Raw genomic sequence first — 23,961 nt, forward strand, 5'->3', positions numbered from 1 at the left:
GGCGGGCATCATGAGTGAAACACGCCTCTGGGTCCAGGATTTCTGGCGGGGGCAGGAAGCGAGGGAGGTGCCAGAAACTCCCTATTCTTAGTTTCCTAGGAGACAGGAATCCATTCATAGGTGATTGGCCGGCTGGCTGTCCGGCAAGGACAGCCACCCTGCTGGGTGACTGACAGCTTGGCTGGAATGAATGGGAGAACCCTGTATAAAAGGAAAGGCTTTTTGGCTTGGAAGGCAGAGTCGACCACTGGACGAAGGAAACAGAAGAATAATTTGAAGAGGACGCCTGCTGCAACTCCTGAACCGTTGGTTTTCCCGGTGAAGCCCTGCTACTGTGCTGAAACTCCAAATTCCTATCAACAGAGAAGCTCCTGCAAGGACTTCTCCCTTTGAGGGACCAATTAACTCCAAAGTAAGCCACCTCAGCATCCTCAACGCTGGTCGAGTATCCACTGCAGTCTCTGCTGGAACCGGATAGCCAGGTAGAGGAGCGCCAGGAAGATCCTCCGAACTCCCAGGAAGCATGACTGACCCAGCCTGAGCCCCCTCAACTGAGTGCGGGACCCCAGAAGCAAGGAAAGGCCATCTCGACAGCCAGGAACCGCAGTGTTGCTATTTGCGGTAGATGCAAGGAGCTGAAAAAATTAACAGCCACTTGTTTGAAGTTTGCCGGTTGTGAGTGGTGACCGTCCCATTGCAGTGCAGGAGTCCCCAGAAGTTGTCCCTCTTGTCCCCATGACAGAGAGAGCTGCAGAGCTGCACAGGAACAGAAGTCATCTGCTGCACTTTTTCTTCAACCTAAAGGTACTGTAAAGTCTAAGGGAACTTACCTCTTGTTGTGCAGCCATTTGTCCTCGTTGGAGGCTTGCGTGGTTGCATGTGTAGAGTTGCTGCCAGCTTCTTTACTTCACAAGCCTAATCAGCTTGTGGCCCTACTTTGATTGCTTCTATTCTACAAAGACGTTTTAGACAATGGAAAATATTTTCTAATTACCTGCAAGAAGTGCTTCAGATCACCTTGACTTTTGCTAACTTAACATTAGGTGCTTAGGCTCCCTCAATGACTGTTCTCTCTTCTGCTTATGCGTTTTGCCTTCCTTCCAGGAAAGGGTTAACTGACTTTGCATTGAGGGGTTGTAATGAAAGTACTTACCTGCTTGAGAATAACTGTGTGAATACTTGTTTTATTCTGAACTCTCTTCTCTTTAACACTACTCCCAAGAATATTCTAAATGCAACAGTGATATATTAATGCCAACAGCACCCCAGCTATTGAAGTCACCCGAGGGTGTAGGTAGTGCTTGTGTGACATCCCACATGGGTATTTTTTGCGAATTTAGATAATTAAGAGTGTGTATTTTCGAAGTGTATTTGTGTGGTGTGTTATGTTGCTCCCTTCTGAAGAAGGCTTATTCTAACTGACTGATAACTAAATTAATTATTGTTTTATCAAGAAACCTTTTGCGTAAGAGTTTATTTGAATACTTATCACTGTGAATCTCTGTGTAACTCCTCTACAGCTCACATTGACCCTTCTTGCGATAAGCCTGGCTGCTCCACATGCTACCAACCTATGTAGTGCAGACTTATACCAAAGGTTGGGTTTCTATTGCCAGGAGGTCAGGGTTGTTGTAGTGCACCCAAAGGGTACTGCATACAATCTTGCCTAACAAAGATCTTCTCTACTTTTGGTCTCCAGAGATCTAGATGTTTATCATGGCCTCCTTTACTTGAGTCCAAGATGACAAATGGTACTATTAGTGTCTTGGGTGCATTTCCTATAGAGAGCCATAGTTTTCAAACCACCATGGATTCTAGTGATTGCAATTTAAGCTCATGTCTAAACCCGTAAATTGTAAGTCAATTAGGGAGTCTCAGCACTTTCCTACAAAAAAGTCCCTCTAATTTCTCCCACACTAAACATGATAGGTGGAGGGTGGCCTTGGATCCATAAGTTAAAATTTGCGCCACCTTTTGTTTGTAGAAGGAAATTATTGGGATTAGTGTGACTTTTCCAAATTTACGATGAAAGGACTTTCCCTGATTAACTAGCGTTGTCAGCCTAGATCGTAAGTGTTGGTAGTGATCCATTTAGTTCCTACGCCTATTTATGGTCACCCCCAGATATGTCATAGATTCTACTATTTCTAGTGGGATGCCCTCTACCCTCCATGTAAATCCCTCACTCTTCCTTTTGCCCGCCGACTTCATAGTCACAATTTTCGATTTTGCAACATTACTTTTCATGCCGTTTTGACTCAGATAGGTCTCGGATGCCCCTAATCTCCTCTGAACGCCGATCTGCCTCTGATCTAGAAAGACGAGAGCGTCCGCAATAGAATCCACAGCACTGCCAAGCCGTTGGTCTTAGGGGGAAGGACCTTACCTCTTTTTGTGAGTCCGACAGATCGGCTATATGAAGGCAAAATAGTAGAGGTGCTAGAGCACAATCTTGTTTTAGTCCATGAAAAGTGTGGATCTTTTGGGAGAGGAGCTCATTTCCCGAAAATCGGATCCAGACAGAAGTATCTGTATAGAAGGCTTCCATGGCTTCAACCAAGTCAACCGGGCAACCCCAAGCTCTCAGTTTGGTCCTGAGTTTCCCCCTCATGACTCCATCGAATGCCTGTTCGAGGTCCATGAAAGCAAGGTATAGCGTTCTTTCTGCTTTAAAAGCTCTCTTTTAAAAGATTTATGATGAAAAGATTGAGGGCCGTACCTACCCCCTTAACAAACCCGGTCTGCCTTGGGTCCAAAATCCCACTTTGCTCTGCCCATGCTCTTAGATCCCTCAGAAGGACAGTCACAAAGTGCTTCCCAATTGAATCTAGCAATGCAATGGGGCGATCGTTCCTGGGCTCAGCCCGGTTACCTTTTGTAACGATAGGAACTATATTGGCCTCCCTCCATGATGCTGGGATCTCTTTATTTATCATGATTTGGGTAAAAATGGTCACTAAAAGTTTCCCCTACTGTTTGTTTTTTTCAACTCCTGGTTTGATACGCCATCTGGCACCGCTGCACGCGAGAGCTCAGATTACCTATCATCATCATTGCATCATGTTCATCAAATGCAAAATCCCATGCATGAGTGGAAGGTCTATTTTCCTCACACGACTCCCACCCTCGATGAGCAAATAAGTAAGAATAATCTTGCATCCAATCACTCTGATACCATACTGAGTGCGTTTGCATCTCGGAAAACACCTCCGTTGTTAATTCCCAGATATTTTTGGCATTTTTGGCACACATCGCTTTCAGTGTGCGTTTCGCATCATTCTGTGCTCCGATTGCTTTGGAGCTCTAGCACCAGTTTCTGTATTTCTGCCGAGCTACCCTTATTCTTTTGAATTTAAAGATTTGGTCATCTCTCCAGATGTTTCTCAGTTCTCATCCCTCTTCGCCTATTTACTAATTACGGATCATACACATGATTCTGGACCTAGTTCCTTTGGGGACCCCCTTACGACAAAACTCCTTTAGGATTCCCAGATATTCAATTTTGTTGGGATCTTCCAGGATTTGGGCCATGTATAGACCAGTCACTTTGGTCACCTCTTCATGTTTCAATCTCAGACGGTTGCCACCCCATCCTAATTCGACCTCTCCCATTTTTTTTGTTGAGTCATTACCCATTTATTTTTTTGTCATTACCCAATTCCCATCCCGAAATATGGATAGCCAATAGGTCGTGGTCACTAGCTTTCTGAGGCATAATTGATAACCCCACAACCTTCTCTCTGAGGTTTCCAGACACAAAGCTGTAGTCTATACATGACCCGCAGTTCCTGCATTTCCAATTTGAACAACCCTGTATATCCCCACTTGTTTGACCATTAAGCATGTGCATCTCCCTCATTCTCGTATTGGGCATCCACTCAATAACTGGCCGGTCTTATCAAGCAACTTGATGTTTAAATCGCCACAGATAACAATCTTCACCTCATCCCATTTACACATCACTTCATCGATTGTTCTCATTACTGAGGCAAGTAAATGGGTCTCTTTCAACATGTTCACTCACCAATAGATATTAATTAGCACCAGTGCTGTTTCAAAAAATGTCCTCCTTTTGTTTCAAAAAGATAATATGGACATATGGGTTAGGGCATTTGATTGTTGTAGCATTCCAGTCTGATTCCATCTTGATTAGTTAGGCCAGGAAATGGACGACCAGATATTCCCTAGGGGGCTGGATTCAAGAAGGCTAAATAACCTTCACACTGGGGCAACTTTCTCAACCAAGTTTCTTGGAAAACCAAAATTAGAAATATCTCCAACTCTGGTACTTTTTCATTAAATAGAGACCGAAAACCTCTGGTATTCCAGCAGCCAATCTTCAGCGGACACAGTCTCCTTACATTTTTAATCTAGGCTGCTTTGGGACTATTTAGAGCTCCAGCCAACCAAGCCCACAAACTCGCCCCACACCTGCTCGCACCAAGTTTCATCGCTTCCCTTTCATTTCTTTTTTCCTGATTTGAAATTATGAATTTCAATGGGGTGAGATCTTTCCTTGCATATATAGAAACTTGTTCTTCCCCTTCCTTTCTCTGTGCCATCCTTTCCCTTAGGTTATTCTTTTGGGACAAATTATTGGAGATGGTCTTCTTTGTTTCCCTGGGAATCGTTGCCTCTCTCCATTTGCATTTTTTTTGGCATAATAGTCCCTCATCTCGTATACCAGCCGCAGAAATGTCTCCTTCAAAGACAGCACTAAATCTTTTTTTTAGATGGTGAGTTCAAATGTAAGATGACCCAATACGTTCTTTTCTCACCCACTTATTCTACAATTTTAATATCCCTTGAGGCAAATTTATGTGCTGGTATAATGCAATTTATCTATTTCAGAACATTCTGTCTGTTTAACACCAGCATATTTTGCTCCGCCACAATCCTCTCAACATAGATTTTAGAGCTATCTTTTCTTTTTTTTTTTGTCATACTTTTTCTCCTGGCAATTTTGCCATGTATCCTTTCCTCTAACATTACCATCCTTGATATTTTTCTTAGACTTAGTGGGGGCCTGCTGTATGAAAACCCTTTCTTTTTTCTTCGAGTGTTCTAAATACAACTGAGGTTTTGAGTGACACTTCAATTGACATTTTCCCAACAGTTTATGACCGGTCTTAGCTGTGGGCTTTAGGCCGTGGTCGAATTTGACTCTCAATCTTTTCCCATTCAGAGATGCTCACCGCCTTTCACCTCTCTTCCTCTTCCATTTCTTCAATTAGATCTCTGAGATACGTAACGGGGGTAAGACCCATCTCGGCCTCCATCTTTGTCTCTGTGGCGTTTACAGGTTCAGTATTTGCCTTTATTTCTAACAAGGTCAATTCTTTCCCTGCCTTCTTAGTGGGTCGGTAGCTTGTCCCTCACAGGAGTTCATCATAGGTGCCTTTGAAAAGCTCTAAACCCCTTTGATTTCCTTTTAGTTTCCTGGCATATTTTTTTATTTCTTTTTTTTTTTCTTCTGATGGATAATTTCCTTAACGACCCCCTCCGATGTTTTGTTTACTTCCCCAACCTTTTGTGGTTTAAACACTGAGAAGACATTACTTTTTATAGGAATACTCTCAGATTTCTGGGCATCCAGGGCCACCACCGCCACTTCATCCACGTCAATTATCACCCTAGGCTCCTTCTGATCTACCACCTTCACTGGGGCTTCTCGCGCATGGCCATTAGTTACTTGCGGGTCCTTGAAGTCGGCCCTCATCCTTTTACAATCCTGAAGTAGAGCCTTCATCATCAGGCTTTTGAGCAAGATCAAAAAGTCGGTTTTGCCAGGTTGCAAAGGTTTCGGCTTCTTTGTCTAACCTCATCTCCACTCGGGTGGCTAGGGTTTCCAGTCCCATCAGTTTACTGCTCATACCAGTATTTAGAGCAAGATTGTCCTGGAAGCTGTTGTTGATTGCCTCATACAGCTTCGTAAAAGGCGCTAGTAACGTTGTTAATGATGCCATCACAAGCTGTTGAAGCTGTGCCTTGTCCTCTATTCCAAGAGGGCAACCCTCCCTCCGGTCCTTCTTTCTCACAGAGCTAGGGCTTTCAAACAAAAAAGAAGACGCTGACGAGGATGAGGCAATGGAATCTGATCTTTCAAGTACTTTATCATCGTCCCTTTCTCCATTCAAGTCTACACTAGGAAACCTTGTTCTAGATAGAACTTTTCCCTTCAGGATATTCACAGCTAGCTGAGTTTTTGGGCTAATGGGCTGTCTAAGTTCCTCTACTTCAATATTCCTTTCCTCGAGCATCCACTGGAATTGCCATTGGGGAGGAATCATCACTTCCAACTTTCGTGCCTCTTGGGTGATAGTTGGAGGGACTCTCCCTTCAATCTCGAGCCTCTCAACAGTTGCATCGGTCTGCAGCAGTGATTGGTCCTGAATCCGCAGACAGTTATTGACTGTGGACAGACTCAAACGTTTTTGACGAGCAATTTTCATTGACAATTCCACTAATTCCTTGGCCAAATGAGTTGCCAACCCTACATTCTCGCTGCTGCCCCGACTTGCAACTGGGAAAGGAGTGACAGGGGGTAGCCAACCAAATTCATTGAGAATCGCAATTGCATTTCCTCCATTTCGTATCTCAAGCCTTGTCATCTGCTTTGGCTGTAGCTGGGGTCTTTATGGAAAGAGGTACTCAACCCGCCATTAAGCAATGTCTGAGAGCTCGGAGGGACGGGGGGGTCACTCACCTGGGCACGATCACACCCACTTCCTCCCATATAGATGAATTTTCTTGGAGTTTTTGCCAATTCGACTCCCATATCATGTTCGTTGTTGGTCAAAGGTGGGGATTTGTCCATGGGGATATTTTCCAATGGATTAAGAGACACCAACACCCTCTCCACCCTTAAGTCCAAATCAGGGATCCCCCTGTCCACAGCTCCTCCCCGTTTTTGTCACTCTCTCCACGTCATGGGCATCCTCCCTCATATCACGGACAAAAAGATCTTTTATAACGTCCAGGTCATCCTCTCTTTAAAGCATGCAGCCTCCATTGCCAGTAGCAGTCCCTTGCCCACCTCTCCTTACCTGTTGGCGCGTTCTCGCGCTCGGCGGACTCAGATCGGTTCTCATTTCGGTTGGCGAACACCAGACGCTGCACTCCTGCCAACTCCACTTGCCTCCACTTCGCTCAGCTTCGTGGACAAATTGGGTTTTAGTAGGCTAGGAGCAGTAGAGTTCGAGGAGGGGGCAGGGGGGACACATCAGCTGGAAAAACTCAATGGGCCTCATTCCGAGTATGGCGGTAAGGGATAGCGGCCACCGGTAACGAGACCGGTGGCGGTAATCCCTTACCACCATACTCCGAGTTCCCTCTGCGCCCTCGCCCTTAACGCCTGCTTTGAGCAGGTGTTAAAGTCGAGGGCGCAAAGGGGCCTCCAAGCCAATAACGGTGACCGTAATGAACGGTCACCGTTATTTGCATCTTCCCCATTCCCATTGAGCCCTATGGGGGCTCATTTGGGAATGGGGAAGAGCCTTGGTGAATGGGGAATTACCGCCCCGCCAACCTTGGAATGGGGCTGTGATTCCGCCATCCACCAAGGCGCTGCCGTTCCGGGTACGGCGTCAACCAAGGCGTTAATAACGCCATTGGTTAGCGCCGTACTCGGAATGAGGCCCAATGTCCTTAAAGGCACAAAGCCGTCCCACGCCGCACCGAAGTGCCTTTGCTTTTTTTTAAAAAAAAGCCGCAGCAAAACCGCAGTGCAATCCAGTTAATAGGCAGTAAACAGGCAGAGTTTCAACTTCTGCCAACTTCACTTTGCCACTTATAATATACAATTCCTAGAACAAATGATATCCTTGTTATCATTTTCCCTACATAACGGAGAGGTTTGAACACGTCTGTCAGCCATCCTTGCTTATTCCTGGAGAGGAGAAAAAAGGTTATCAAGAAAGAGAGAGAAAGGGAGAGGGGGAGAGAGCAGGAGAGGGAAAGAGAGAAGGAGACGGGGAGGGAAAGAGAGAGGGAGGGAGGGATAGAGCGAACAAGAGAGAGAAGAAGTAAGGACAGGAAGAGGGAGAAAGACCCCTTTCCACCAGTGACGACAGAGTTCTGGACTTTCAAAAAATAGAAAAATCCAAAAATTGAAAAAAGAAAGAAACAAGAAAATCAGGCGTGTGCGACTGTACACCACCCTGGCATGGATCCTTATGTAATATATTCTTCTTTTGCGAAGTCCTTATTGAGCTTTGCCTTGTCTCACGTGCTCTTCAGACATCGGAGAGATTCATCCAATATTTAACTCCTTCATACGGACGGCGAGAGAAGTGCAGAACACCACCTCATGTGTAATATGGGCAATTCTGTGTGTGGAACTTTAGTCTCGCTTCCTACAAGGGTGGTGACTATTTTTCTTCCCTCCCTCTTTACCGCCTACCACTACCCCCCTGTGTGCCTTTGTCCCGTCTCCTGGTCAATTATTGATGATCCATCAACATATAGTTTGTCTGCTTCCATCAATGCATGAGCCGTTAATCAGAGTGGGAAAATAAATAAAACTTCTGTATATAATCCGGAGTTGCTAAAACAGCCAATGCAAATAGCTTCTTTTAAGTCCTCAAATTGTCTAGTTTTTTGGTCAGTCCATTCCAATTTACTTTTAAGTCCTCTGTCCTTCCCTGATACTTTGTGGCAGTGGCCTTGTGTAGACTGCTTAGTCTAGGATCCATGCCCTACAATAATTACATAAGCCCAAAAACTGCTGCATTTCCTTGACAGTACTGGGCCTAGACGTGTTGCGTACTCCCGCCGCCCTATGTGGGAATATTTCTTTCCCGTTTGCAAAAATGAGTTGTCCCAAGTATTGTAGCTACTTTTTATCGGCCTTGTACCCTTTGTGAGCTATCAATTGCAATAATGCAACAGAATCCCTCCTACATTAATGTTCATTTTCCCTACATAGCAACCGATCATCCACATACTGGATGTTTGTGCTAGGCACCTCACTTCAATGCAATCTGTACTGATGTGACACCTCTAAGTAACCCAACACCATGTGGATTAACGGTCCATAATTATGCTGGCACATATTGCATGTCCTCGTCAAAAAATAAAAACAGTTGGTTCACCACTGCCATCAGGGGCACTGTACCTTCCTATGCTGCACCATGATATCACAGGAGATGCAGATTTCCTACATGATCTCCCCATTGTGCTCACTGTCCTCCAATAACTCCTCATCAGTCATTTCCTTCCATTGTACTGTCGGGTCTATACATAATACTGTGCGCCACTCACACCCTTCCTAGTCTTTTCCAATCAGGACTACTCTTTTGTCTGACACTACTAGTCCTTGCAAATCTAATGACAATATTGTCCCTGCCACCATCTTGGGTGGTACCATGCATCGAAAAATAAAATCTGTAGGCACTCGCCAACATTTTATCGCAAATTTGAGGCATGTCTTTTGCTAATATCTTGGTACCATAGAAAAATATGTCCGGGACCACAGGAACCCCATGAGCTAATGACTCCCTTGCCATTGCATTGATTATTACCATTACTCGAGCTACACACATCCCTGGAGTGGAACACACTACCCCTTGATCTGTGAATGATATAGTTATATTTAGTTTACTGAGCAGATCCCTATCCAACAAGTTAACAGGGGAACTCTCTCAATATAACAAGGGGGCTCATACTACCCTCCCTCCCACTTTTATATCCAGCTCCTCAGTGTATGGAACCGTAGAAATAGCCCCAGAGAATCCCTGCGTGTTCAGCATTTTACCTGATAAGTTCCCTCCATAATGCATGATTTAATTGCACCTGAATCTACCATAGATATACATTGCTTGTTTTCTTTTTCCGTCTCCACCAAGGGCTCCGCTTCAGGGTGTGCGGTTGTCAATAGGATTTGGCACGCAAGTGCTCTCTGTGGGTTGTCCTAATCAGACTATGTATTTGTCCTGGAGAATGAAAAAGGGAAGCCCCTGCCATTGTAACTGCTTGGAATGGTTCGCCTGTTCCCCCTGCCTTCCTGTTGCTGTAGTTGTTGCCCAAGTTGCCTTTGCCTGTCAGCCCCATAAGAGAACTGATTTTGACGCCCTCACCCAAATTGCTGTTGTCCCATTCCTTAAGGCCCTTGGAATCCCTGCCCTGGAGTGATGCCCATAATTATATGTTTTAGAAGTCTTTGTAGAAATAAGGAACCACTGTAGGGCCACAAGCTGGGAGGCTTGTGAGGCTCAAAGCTGCAAGGAACTCTGCAAAAGCAACCAAAACAAGTCTCAACGGAGAACAAGTAAGGCTACACAACAAGAGGTAAGTCCCCTTAGTTTCATAGTACCTTTGGTTAGAAGAAATGGTTCCTGCTGGCTTCTGTTCCTGTATAGGTCTGCAGATCCTGTTGTTCCTGGTCCTCAGTCATGGGGACAAGATGGAGGATATCTGGGGACTCCTGTACTACAACGGGAAGGTCAGCGGGAGCAAAGGGCAAACTTCAATTCAGCAGCACTTTGCCGTTTCAACTCCTCACGTCTCAGCAAATAGCACCACCGCGGTCTCTCGGATACCACTCTGGACTTTCTTCGCATCTGCTTTCAGCACTCTGTTGAGGTGGCTCGGTCTTGGTCAGTCCTCCTTCCTGGGAGCCCGGAGGATCTTCCTGGAGCTCGGGTCCGACTTAAAGACACTCACTCGATTCTGGTGTTCCGCTCCCTGGCACTTCGGTTCCTGCAGCAGCAATGTTAGTACAGCCAGCTTTGAGAAGATTTCCAGATGAGCTCGTCTTGGGGTCTATTGGTCTCACCAACCCAAAGGGAGAAGTCGTCCTTTGCAGGTCTTCTCTAGTCGAGGCAAATTCGGCACTTCAGCACAGCAGCAGGTCTTCACGGGGCAAACCAATGGTCCAGGAGTTGCAGCAGACTTCTCTTCGAAGTTCTTCTTCGGATTCCTTCATCCAGTGGTCGTCGGCTCTGCCTTACAAGCCAAAAAGCCTCACCTTTATGCAGGTTTCTCCCATTCATTCCATTCTAACTGTAAGGACAGCCCTCCAGCCACTCACCCATGGGTGCATTGCTGTAACCAAGGAGACTAAACACAGGGAGTTTGGGGCACCTCTCTTGGTTCCTGCCCTTGCCAGACACGCTGTAGCCAGAGGTGGGCTTCACTCGTGAATACCGCCAAAGACAAAACGAACAAAGGGCCCAAACCTGGTTTGGCGCGCAGAGTATATCTCAAGAAGGACCTTTCAAACAAGAAATGGTGAAAAAACAAGACCGGGGCCAGTTTGACAAAATGGGCACCCATGGGTGCTTTACTGCAGCTGCGATTGCAGTCCACTGTAAAAACACACAATGGTAGTAAAAAGTAAACCACTGCCACCAGCCATTAATTGTACAAAGGGTAACATAAAAATGTTACATGAGAAACTAGACAAAGGAGATAGTAAGTAACCCCTCAAGCACCCTGTGGTAAGATAGTATGTGCTGGGTCTAGAAAGTTACAAAATGTAAGTAAAGCCAATTTCACTTCACTGCTCTTGGAAACAGTAGTTTCACCAAGAGAAGGTATTTAAACCGTTGGGAAATCGAAGAGACTTCCCTGTGTCACTGCACTGAAGGTGCTTTGTGTCACAATGTAAAGATGATGTCTATGGAGTTTGTTTGACTCCAAAGTCACATGAAACAGAGTCCCAATCACAGAAAAATACATGAGAGAGTGGGAAAAGGTCTCGCTCTCTCCAGGTTAGAAATTAAACGTCCTAAAGTCCAGCAAAAAGGGCTGTGGGCCTCGAAGGTAGAAGGGAATTAGCACTTTTCTGAGAATTCTCACTAACAGGAACTGTAAAGATGGATTTCTAAAATCATCACAACACTGGTGGGCAGATGTTAGGAGGCCATCCTAGTTAGGATGAACGTGGAGACTCTTGAGAGTTTAGCCAAGATGCAATGGAAAGCAATGAAGCCTCGGGGAGTGTTAGTGTGGTGAGGGCCCTCAATGATTCCTCATAGAATAACGCACAATAATTCAGCCAAATATAACCATAGTTATTTATCTAGGCCTTTGGAACATGCTGACAAATTAAACTAGCAGGTGGTAATATCACGCAACATCCTATAAAACACATTGTGTGATATTTTGACCCACTCAGATGTGCCTTGTTATACCACTTTGCTGCTTTGATGCCAGAAACAGCACAAAATGGCTGCGCTGGGGGTGCTTTTGGGCAGCAAGCAAGATGGCCGCTTAGCTCTAAGGCTCCGTGACCCACACATCACAATCCTCGTACAAAAGCGGAATCCGTTCACTATCACCTCCAAAAAATGACACCGGAACGCCTCCAGTGCACGGGGCACAGATTGTGGGAAGAACCACTGTCGGCGGCTCGGCGGAACCTGGGATACGACTGCTGGTGCTGGCCGGTCGCTCTGGCCCGCTGCGCTTGCCTCCTGAGACGCGGTGAGCGTCGCAGCCTTGGCTGCCCTGAGGAGCGCGCTCGCGTGCTGAAACTGGACGTTGTGCTGCCTAAGAGTTCCCCTGCTTGCTGCTGACTCCTGCGCTGCCACGAGAGGACGAGAGACGGTACTGGGAGCAGGACCGAGGATCCACGCCGCTTGCCGGGGGCCTCCGACATTACCGCCGCAGGCCCTTGCTGACAGCGGGCGGCAGCGGTAGGTGCCTCTGGGGTGGGGGCGGGGTGCTGCCGTCTCTGCTGCGGCCTCGTCTGGACTCCTGTGGGCCCTCAGAATATCGGCTGTGGGCCGTGGCTCGCCCCCCCCTTTCTCCCCCCATCATTGCTTGCTGCCTTCCCCGTGTGCAGCCGCGGTCCGGGTGGGCCTGCCTAGGGAGCCGCGTGCCTAGCGCTACTACGCGCTGCAGGGCATGGTCTAGCTCCCCTGGCTCCCCTCCCGGAGACTGTTGGCTGGATCCCACGCTCCGCGGGGTGGGAGCATAAAAACCAAAAAAAAACGGAGGCCACAGCAGTAATACGACGCATCGCCCAAGCACTGTGAGGAAACGACATCTCACGCGATTGCCGGTGCACCGGCGGGCCCCAAGTGTACGGGTACTGCTGATCTCCATTATAGGAACTGGCCTGGGGCGGGACACCGCAGAGGAGACAACACACTGCTATACCGGCAGTCGTAGCTCAAATATGCACCACCTCATCTGAAAGATCAGGCGCTGCATGATACTGCACGTTGCACAATCTAACTTTTCTGGCTCCCCCTCCCATTTACTGTCTGCTGGCTCACATACTCAGCTGAGATGCTATACTATGCGCCGACATCTCACACAATCCATCGGAGGAGCTCTCCATGTACAGGGCGCCGCAAAGGATGTAGAACACTGCTATACCACTACTCCTAGCTCCAACCTAAACCATCTCTTCATCCTGGTGGGCCCTCCATACCCACCCCACCAACTGCACACACCCAGCGAACACAAACTCTAGGTAGAGGGACACTGCCTACACAGGAGTCCTCCTGACTCCCCCAGGCGCTCAACGCCTTCGAATCCCAGGATTGCCGGGGAGCACTTTCTGAGCCGCCTATCATTTAGCCTCCCTGGCCACTCCCGGCCCACGGCTCCTCTGACGTCACTGCTCGCCCACAGACGACCCCCTCCTGACTAGTCGGGTAAAAACATCAGCACAACCAGCATATGTCCTCCATGCTGCAACCACGTGCCAACTACCACCCACGCTCCTGGATTCCTGATCTACGAGCCTTGCCAGGTCTGTCAAATTAAGCGCTGCGCCCTCCTATAGGTATGCCCAACAGATCTCGGGGAGCTAGCAAAGCAGGCACCATGGATAAGTTTACCAAGGCAACGCCCAGGGCGGACCAAGCATCCTCCTTCGCCCCTCAAGAGAATGGGGATATCCTGCTTGTCCCCCCACAGCCAGACTTGGCTGCAGTGATGGAATTAATGGCCAAAAACTTTGCAGCCTTCCACGAGAAATTGGATGATATTAACGCAAACGTTGCCTCCTTGAAAGCTAAACACGACCAACATGGGGCCAGGATCACTCAGACGGAGCAAAGAATTGGAACTAATGAGGACAATGTCCACACCCTACAAAGCACAGTCACGGAGCTAGTCCGCGACATGATGCAGGTCAAAGCTAAGTGCGATGACCTTGAATCGAGGTCGCAAAGGAATAATATTTGCATAGTGGGGGTGCCAGAATCTGCGCTAAAAGGGCAAATGGAACTCGCAGTTGAACAACTTCTCAAAGACCTCCTTGATAACCCGGAGCTCTCACCATTTTTCACTGGCGCCCCGGCCTAAACCAGGTGACTTCCCCAGACCAATAATCGCAAAACTTCTGAGCTACAAGGACAGAGATCTCATACTCCGCCTGGCCAGAGAGAAAGGGGAACTAAGGCTAGACTCTCAAATCATCAGGATCTTCCTTGACTTCTCGGTAGGGGTGCAGATGGAGCGACGCCAATTTGGAGGGGTGAAAAAGTGCTAAGAGACAGGAAAATCGAATATGGAATGCTCTTCCCAACACGTCTAAAATTCACTCACCGAAACAAGCTGTACTTTTTCACGGTCCCGGAAGAAACAGTCAAATTTATCGAGGCTCATATCCCACTAGTGGATCCCCCTGAGGATCCAATGGACGACGACTAAGATCAGAGCTCCCGTGGCACTACCGCGGACCTCACTGGCCGTGGCTAATCAATAAAATGGGCCCCCTGTGGGTCAACTTGTCCCCCCTTCCCTGCCCTACCCTGGGCCTGACATTGCCCCAGTAGCAGCACTTCAGGAACACTCCCTCTGGGAGGGTACACATCTCTTATCAGCTTGCCTTTGAAAATGCACATTGGGCCCGAACCTCGCAAATCTAGCCCCACTGTGGGACGCTGACCTACGGCAGTATCTACTTTGATCTTGCTACCTAATAATGTTTGCTTTATTGTAACCTAAGCTCCATCAGCCGTTGAAAGATTTATTACCATAATCTGCATGAATTAATGTGGGTCAAACGGCAGCAGCAGCCCCTGCTGCAACTGCAATGTTTTTTTTTAGCGGAGAGTGTATGTTTATGCCCCGGTTGGGCTATTGGTCAAGCGTCGCCAAGTTGGGGTAGGCACGCAGTTGATTGCTCCGGTGGTGGGTACTACTACACTGCTAGTCTGGACTGGGCGGTGAGGGTGGGGGGGTGGCAAAGTTGGGGAATGTTGTATCGAAATCGGCAGGAAGGTAGGGAAGGGGTTCGCAGAGGGGCGCAATTGCGCCACCACAGCACATATGTTTACAGACAGAGATAGATCCTGCATTTGGGATGTCCCATAGATCATCAATATGGCTATTAAAATGATGACCTGGAACGTGGAGGGTTTAACAAATTTCACAAAGTCCCGTAAGATCACGGCATATGCACAAAGACATGGGATAAAGGTAATCCTACTGCAAGAAACACACACTCTGAAACTCCTATCACCTAACCTAGCACAGACTTGGGGCCCCAACAGATTCTATACCCAATACTCCACCCAATCCAGAGGGGTCCTCATGCTCATCCACAAATCGATCAAATTCACTCTCCACACAGCCCACATCGACACAGAAGGCAGATATGTGATTCTACATTGCACCCTAGCTAACGTGGAATGCTTGCTCGCAAACTCATATGGTCCCAACACTGATTCCTCCGAATTCATAAAGTGACCAGTATCCTCATGAGATACATAGAAGTTCCCATCATATGGGGGGAGACATGAATCTGATACTTGACAATGCCCTAGATAGAACAACCACTACCCGCAGAGTCATGTCCCGTGCCGCCAGGCAGCTCCATACACACATGGGGGCCCTTAATTTACACAATATATGGAGAACGCTCCATCCCCAGGAGAGATTATACTTTCCACTCAACAGTACATGATAGCTCCTCAAGGATTGACATGTTCCTAGTGTCGGGGTGCCAGGTGGGCAGGGTGACCGATGTCAAGATCCTCGCACGAACGCTCTCTGATCACTCCCCCGTGCTGTTTCAGATCCAACTGGGCAACATACAGGAGAACCGACCCTCCTGGCGCTTTAAGTCTGACGTTCTATCTGGCATCGTCTTTAAGGCTGAGATCCTGTCGGACATAAACCTGTTTTTCGAGAATTACAACACGCAAGACACAACTGAGGGGACCCGTTGGGAGGCATTTAAGGTATACATCAGGGGGATGTGCATCTCACGGGAGGCCGGGGTTCTCAAATCTATAAGGCAGGCCCTCAACGACTCTGAAACTAAGCTTAAAAATCTTGAACGAGAACATGCTGCACCCCCAGCTCCGGCAACCCTAGCAAAGATCAGAGCTGAACTGGAACTATTTGAATCACATGCCCTGAGCGAGGTGCAGTACTATGCTTGCCCCGTTACCGCCCGAAGGTACGGTGAGGGAGACCGACCTGGGAGAACCGTGGCTAAACTGGTGTGGGCGGAGGGGGGTAGAACCCATGTAGACAGCATCCTAGATGAACAAGGCACACAACACTGGTCCGACCAATCCATCATTGCCACCTTTGCCAACTTCTATGCCAGTCTATACGGCCCTCTTCCAGAACAGCCCCAGGACCTGGAGGACCTATTAGAAAGCATCCCTATGACTCTTATTTCCCAAAGCACCAAGGAACAACTTGATGCCCCGTTCACCCTGGATGAGATGGTCCGAGTAATTTCAGACCTCCCGAAAAACAAGGCCCTGACGTGCTCACATCGGAGTTCTACCAGGAACACATCGCCATATTAGCTTCCATATTATATGGGGTTCGGACCAAATCACTACGGTTGACCACCCTCCCGCCCTCTTTGAGAGAAGCCCTGATTACCGTCCTCCCCAGACCTGGCAAACCCCCTGCCGAATGCAGTTCCTATAGGCCCCTATCACTTATCAACACGGATATGAATATTTTTGCTAAAATAATAGCGAATAGGTTCCTTCCATTCATGCCCCTTCTGGTCCACACTGACCAAAGCGGATTTGTTCCCGGCCGCTCTACTGCACTTAACATCCGTCATCTATTCAATGTGATGTCCCGCATTGACCCAAATGCAGACCCAGTGGCGGTCACACTAGACGCCCAGAAGGCATTTGACATGGTCTCATGGCAATACCCGTGGGCTGTATTGGGGAAGATGGGAGTTGGACCAAATATGATCTTCTATATAAAACTCCTGTATACAGGACCAACGGCCAGGGTGTTGGTAAACTCCATTACCTCCGCTCCCTTCGCGCTACATAGGGGTACCCGCCAGGTATGTCCGTTCTCCCCCATGCTCTTTGCCCTCGCTATCGATCCCATGGCGGACCATGTTAAAAGGGGCCCCTGGGGGTCCCTTACGTCTATGGAAACAAGGCGAGTCACCACACACGATAGATACGCCAGACACGAGGTTGTATTCCCAAAGCTAGGGTTTATTGCAAAGCAAAAGTCTCAGTTGGCCAACTCGGTCTCACGCCCCGCAACGTGTATCTCTAGACCTCGAGGGACGCAAGAGAGTGAATTACGTACATCAGTTACATATATACAAAATGCATATCAAACAATCAGCTATGACATCTTTAACACCCCCCTTTATTGGGTTTCTTTGAACTTGGTGTGATGATGGACATCTCCGATCACTATGACACCTTCAAACATCTATTCTAGTAACAATTTGCAATTTGTGAGTGCGAAGGCATCTTTCAATTTTTGAATAGAACACAGCGCTTCTGTTCTTGGAAGCGAACTACATACGGGGGGAGTTGCATTCCAGACCTTGCTATCTATCAGGTGCTATTCGCGTCCTGGGAGCCGACATGCTCTAGCAGGCTCAGCAAAGGGGGGGCCGTAAGAAAAGCATAATTCAAGCCTTTAGCGGTATTATTCTAACATATTCTACCATATAACGAGACTGGCTGGCAGCTGTGAAATGATTAGATGCCCTGCAGCTCTGCTTCAAGGCTACATTCGGGAGGGAGCCGGGCATTCTTCCTGGCGCTGCCTACGTTTGTGTTTCAGCGAACTCTTGTTATCCTCACGGCCCTGCGGCCTTGTCCTTTTCACATACAGACAACAATGCTTCACAGTCGAGCAGTGTAAGCGGAAAATATACTGCGAAGCAAATAGGAACAGAAAGCAATGAGCAATGGTTAGAAAACAAAATGGCGATTCTTGTTACATCAAAATGGCCGTTTTGGCAAACTCGAAAACCTATATTTTGTCATATCGTGCATGAGACGGTTGGCCCACGATCACCAAAAGGCGTTTGCGGTCTCAAAGGAAAGGTATCCGTATTTCTAGACTGACAATGTCAGAGCGTGGAATAGCATTCTGAACCTGAAACTTGATTACCCCCCATACTATAGATGGCTTCCCATATGGCAATTCCCTGGTCTCTCCCCCACACATGATCGGCAGCTCCTGCGGCACTGGGAAAACCTGGGCTATCGAGCACTAACTGACCTATACCATGACGGGAAATTTATTACCCCCAAACATGGTGGCCCGAACACTCCAATTCACCGCTTGAGCTATTACAGTACTTTAGGCTGCGAGTTACTGTCCGTGAAATGTGGCCCTCCTACCCAGACGAGCCCCCAGTTTCACCAGAACTCCAATATATATCAAATTCTGTAGGAGGCAGCGGCATACTATCTTCTGGGAAAATTGGTGGATGCTTCCCCCAAACCACGGGAATCATGGTCCAGGGAGCTGGAAATGGAAATTACCGATGGGATGTGGAATAAAATGTGTGCGCACACGCGCAACGTCTCCCTTAGTGCTAGATTCCGTTGCATACAATATAAACTCCTTAACAGATTATATTACACACCGCTCAGAGTTGCTAAATTTTCACATGCCCTCAATCACACATGCCCTAAATGCAAGTCTGACGAAGCAGATCATATACATATGTTTTGGTCCTGTGCTGCGCTCAGCGAATTCTGGAGGGAGGTGACAAAAGCACTCTCAGAGATAATTGGGGCCCCGGTGGACCCGGACTCTATGGCCTTGTTGTTCGGAATGTGGGTGGGAGAACAAGCAAAAAAAATTCAAGATTCTTAAATGTAAGTGCTATTGTCGCCCTAAAATGTATATTACAGTGTTGGAAGCGCCGCTCCCCACCCTGGAGATGTGGCTGAAAGTCCTTACTTGGGTACAAGTGTGTGAAGAAGAGTACATTGGAACCCTGCCGACGTCTTCTCGCCCAAAAAATGTGTGGACTGAATTCTGCAGTTATCTAAACAGCAAATGCCCTGGTTGAGTGGAGCTCCACCCCACCGCGGGGGTGGCCTGACTCATTATAAATACTGAACACTCGATACCTCGTGCTGCCAATTCCCCCTCCCCCTACTCTGGGCTGCTCGTAAAAATGCCTGTTGTAATGCCTGAATGCAATATTGTGACCCTTGTTTATCTCTGTGTAAAATGTGCTGTACCTGTCCTAACTTTCTGCCAGTAAAGAAAAGTTTTTTTTAAAAAAAATGGCTGCGCTGACTCATGTGCGCGCCAAGATCTCAAAACTGCGTTTTGTAATAACCAGAAAATGGCTGCACTACTTACCAACCCCATTTCAGGTACTCACTGTAGGAATGTGCCAGTGTGCTCTGCAACATTTTACATGGAGCAAAGGAAAGAAGCAGCATTACTTTGCTGTAAACCCAAAATGCCTCTTTAAAATGTCATCTTTTCAACCTTCAAAGTGCTGTTTGGTGCTAAATCCATCATTTCTCCTGAACCACTGTGATTAAAGGGCCCTGCAATGCCCAGGATCATTCTTGAGTCTAAGAGGAACCGGGTCTCATTTGAATGACAGCTCATAACAAAAGTATCTTTGAAAAAGCAACCCAGGGACTTTGTTTTCATTTTCCACGGGAAACAAGGCTTTTTCTTTGCAACAAGTATCTAAAGAATTAGCGGTCCAGAGAAAGACTCTAAACAGATGCTTGATACATTTATCCATACAAAAGTTGCAATTATCCAAGGATAAGTGCATCCCCTCCATTCATTTATACAACAAGTCATGCGTAAAAACGCTGACAAATATCCCTTCCAATACGGAAGCACTACTCAAAGGGCATATGTTATAGACACATCACGATATGTATGCTTTATATTCATTTATTGCATTTATTGCTCAAACTTCATTATAAAAATATCCATTTATAGAAAGACCACACATAGCACAATGACATTTCATATATTAAAAACCCATTTTAAAGACGCACATATCACATCTAGAAAAAGCACCTATCATATCAAAAAACAGTGGTCGCATTTAACCCATCCTTTGTTCACATGCTCACATCCACTTTCATCCACATTCATACCATCCACCATTCGTACTGTGCAAATCACTCTGTTCTAAAAGTAGAACACCCATCTATTAGGACTCCAATATTGTTATATAATTCCAAATGCCTATTTGACACTAGATTTGTTTTCCTTTTCACATAGTTAAACAAGACAAATGTTCAAAAAGGCCTTACTCATGAACATGTTGTTAATTGTCTATATATTTAACAGAAACTCAGAGGCCCAACTTCACGAAGTGGGCTCTATGGTGTTGTCTACTCGAGTTTCGGGCACCACAATAGACATATACTGTTTCTATCTGGTACACCTCATCAGGACATTTACGTTGTTAAATACCGAAAACCTCAATTCATATCAACATAGTTAAATTCGATGTGTATTTCGTGTCATCTAGATGTTCAAGATATAACTTCTTTCCATTTTCAAACAAGGTTCCATACTTCTGTCGGTCCCACTGTGTTTCTGTGACGGTCTCTTCAACCAAAAGAGGGACAGGCAGAGAGAGACAAAGAAGAAAGGAATACAGAAAGAAATTTTAATACATTTCACTCTCAGCAATGTTCCTAGAGTTTCTAACATTCTCGACATAGCTACTTATATTTTTAGTATCTAAAAAAGCATCCCATCACAATTTGTCTAAGGCTGTGTTACCCCATTCTTGTAAGCATGGCTATGGCTAACTATGGGTAGTAATACCCTGATTGGAAAAGAGGAAAAATGAATTTTCTCCTTATGTTTCTGGAAGGGTGATGTCGCTAACACCTCTGCTAGATCACCCCCCCCCGTCACCTCATGTGAGGCAACGCACACACCATTCGGGAGCCTCAAGACTCCTAGATAGACTAAGCAACCCCTTCCTGTGTAGGGCCCCACTGAAAAAGGGGGAGATATAAAATCTTGGAGCCTATTCTTACCCAACAACGGAGGTAGAAGGAAGAGTAGCCGGGGTGAGTCTATGCACACTTCAATCCAAAGCGTTTTTAATTAGATGTTCATCCTGTACTTGATCCGTGCTGGCTGTCAATGCCTGCCAGAGTTTCCCTCTTGGGTAGTATGTTTCCGCCTGTTGGTATCAAAAGAGGCACAACCAACAATTGCCTTGTTGTATTCCATCTCTATGTATCCCTCGTATTCCCATTACTCCATGATACCATCCATCCTCTAACCCAAAACAACCCTTTTTCCCGAGTGTTTTAATCCTCTTGATTTACCTGTGGTTATAGACTGCTCCTTTCGAATTGGTGCCGCCCTGCCCCACTCGTTCCTCTAGTACAAGTGTTGCCTCTACCGGTACTGCTCCCGATTTCTATCTTTCTCCACTTAGACCCCACCCTCGCCTTTGAGGGTCTTTGTTGCGTGTGTCCAGGCAGAGTTTTTCTGCAAATGGAGCCAAGGGGTAGGGAGGAAAGGAAAAGGGAAATGAAAGAAAAGGGAAGGGGGAAAAAAACAAATCCACAGGAAGAAAAGCAACAAAAAAAGGGGAGAAAAAAGAAGGAAGAGAAGAAACGGGAAAGAAGAGAGGGATACCAAAGCATTAGTAACTCGTGGGTGAAAGAAACTTGTTCACATCCCGCTTCCCATATTTGCGTGCTGGGCCAATGACAACACCCGACCCCCGCCGGCCACCGAACCGCATTCCGGATGGACACCCCCCAGGGGGGCAGCAAACCGATTGCTAACCCCTGGGGGGACACCCACCCAGTCTACGGCCGCGGCACACAGTCGGAGGCAGTCGGGAGCAGTGTCCGGCATGGCCCCATCACCTGGGCGTTTACTAATGGAGCTCAGGGTCGGACACTAATGTGAGCGTCCATTGGCCTGGAGCGTCCTCTCAATAAAAGTACAGGGGGACACAACTTACCTCTTATTCCTGGTCCATGCCGCACCGCCGCCACATGTGCCGGCTTCTCCCTCGGATTCCGTCTATCTCCGTTCTTACGATCCGGCGTTCCTCACGCCGTTTTGACTGTGTTTTGACTGTGTTTCCAATTAGCCACGCCTTCCTACAATTATCCATGCTGCAAACAATTCCAGCACTCAAGTGAAGGACTAGAGCTGCCAAAGTGTGTGTTTGCTGCAGATGAAAACCGAATTTAAAGAAAAAAGTTAAATGTGCTTTTTCCTGAATGAAGAGCAAAATCTCCTATTTTTAAAGTATATTATTGTGTAAAGGCTTGATTATTTATGAATGTTTAAGGATTTGCTACTGTTAAAAATACACCTATAAACTGTTTAATTCCATAGGTTTAAAGTAAAGATTTAAAAGTTGAAACTCAAAGCTAAACCCAGCCTCAGTTGGTAAACTATATAACATTTTTTTTAAAACCTGCTCTGCCAGTGCTAGCCCTGAGAAAGGGTGACACCTCAACTGCTAGAACAGGAAAAGGCTAATTGCTAGATTGCAGGTTTAAATACCCAGGACAATGGGACTTCCCAGTCGGCATCAGACATTCGTCTTTGCCCCAGACTGAGACAATAGCAGGCTAAGACTCACCTTGCAAGTGGGAGGGGCAGGAAACTTCAGTCAAGGGAGATGCCCCTCATTCTGCTTCAAAGGGATTGACATTTGCTTACACTTTGAAAAGAAAAAAAAACTGATCAAGTGACATTTGGTTTTAAAAAGCCTATTTTGCAACTGAACTTTCAAGACATTTAACTTTGCCACAAGAATGAGGAAAAAAAATCTGAAAGTTGGTAGTTTTAAATCTAATTTAATGCAATTCATTTGAAGACTTGGTAGGACTCAGTACTGCATAAAGAACAGAAGTTATAAAGAATGACCGATTGCGCGGAAAATATTAATGTTGCAAACATAACATTGTGTACACATATCCCAGGGGTAATTGTGCATCTATGTACAAAATTGGGAAATGTTAGGCCAAATCTTTCATGGTTAAAATTGCCAAAATGTAGCAGAAAGACTAAACAAGGTCCCACAGACTTGGGGTTTGGATTGAAATGTGACCCACAAAACATGTAACCTGTGTATCTGATTTTCTCAGAGGTTCTAAATGCATAAATATGTATTTGAGGGAAAGTGGCTAGGTGAGGTTCTAGTCATTGTAAAAATAATCCCATAAACATGACATCCTTTTCTGTCATCCAATCAGCGGAGAGCAAGGCGGAAACTGTGCTCCTGCCCAATCCTAGCATTAGGGGTGTGGACATTAAGCCTACCCCTGCCAAATACTTTAGTGATGTCATTTGGCATGATAAATAAGGGAACATCACAGCACACAGACACTGATTTCTGACTTCTTCCTGATTTTCTTCGTGGCGCCCTGTTCCTGGTTTCTCCATCCTTGTTCCTGATTTTCCTTACAAAGCTAAGGCCTCAGCATTGCTGAACTCCTTTTTCAGGTAGGCCTCACACTCTAAAAATCCCAAAAACCTAAGGGAAGCATTTTGATCCAGTCTGGCTTGCTACTACTAAATGCATGCCTGCTGCAAACTCGCCATCCCACTGATCTCCAGTAACCAGAAGTGTAGTCCAGCGCAGTCCGGTGACCAGAACTGCCCAGCTGACACTATCTCGCCAGATGTGCCCTGCTGTCCTTGGTTAGACCCGATCCGTGTGATGACCAGAACCCTTGACGGTCCAAAATCTTAAATTAAAGTGGACTGTGAGTATTAATAGGAAGCATAGAAAATCATAGCATAGTCATTGTCCCTTGCGCTAATGTT

General features: G+C 46.6%; 1 protein-coding gene across 5 annotated transcripts in view; it reads left to right on the forward strand.

The window, feature by feature from the left end:
* The window catches only part of ZMYND8 (zinc finger MYND-type containing 8), a 1,749,249-nt gene that overhangs the window by 1,138,882 nt on the left and 586,406 nt on the right, over positions 1 to 23,961 (forward strand). The window lies entirely within an intron of this gene.

This window comes from Ambystoma mexicanum, chromosome 3p (assembly GCF_040938575.1).
Source record: "Ambystoma mexicanum isolate Mex_15411 chromosome 3p, UKY_AmexF1_1, whole genome shotgun sequence".
Classification (NCBI taxonomy): Eukaryota; Metazoa; Chordata; class Amphibia; order Caudata; family Ambystomatidae; genus Ambystoma; species Ambystoma mexicanum.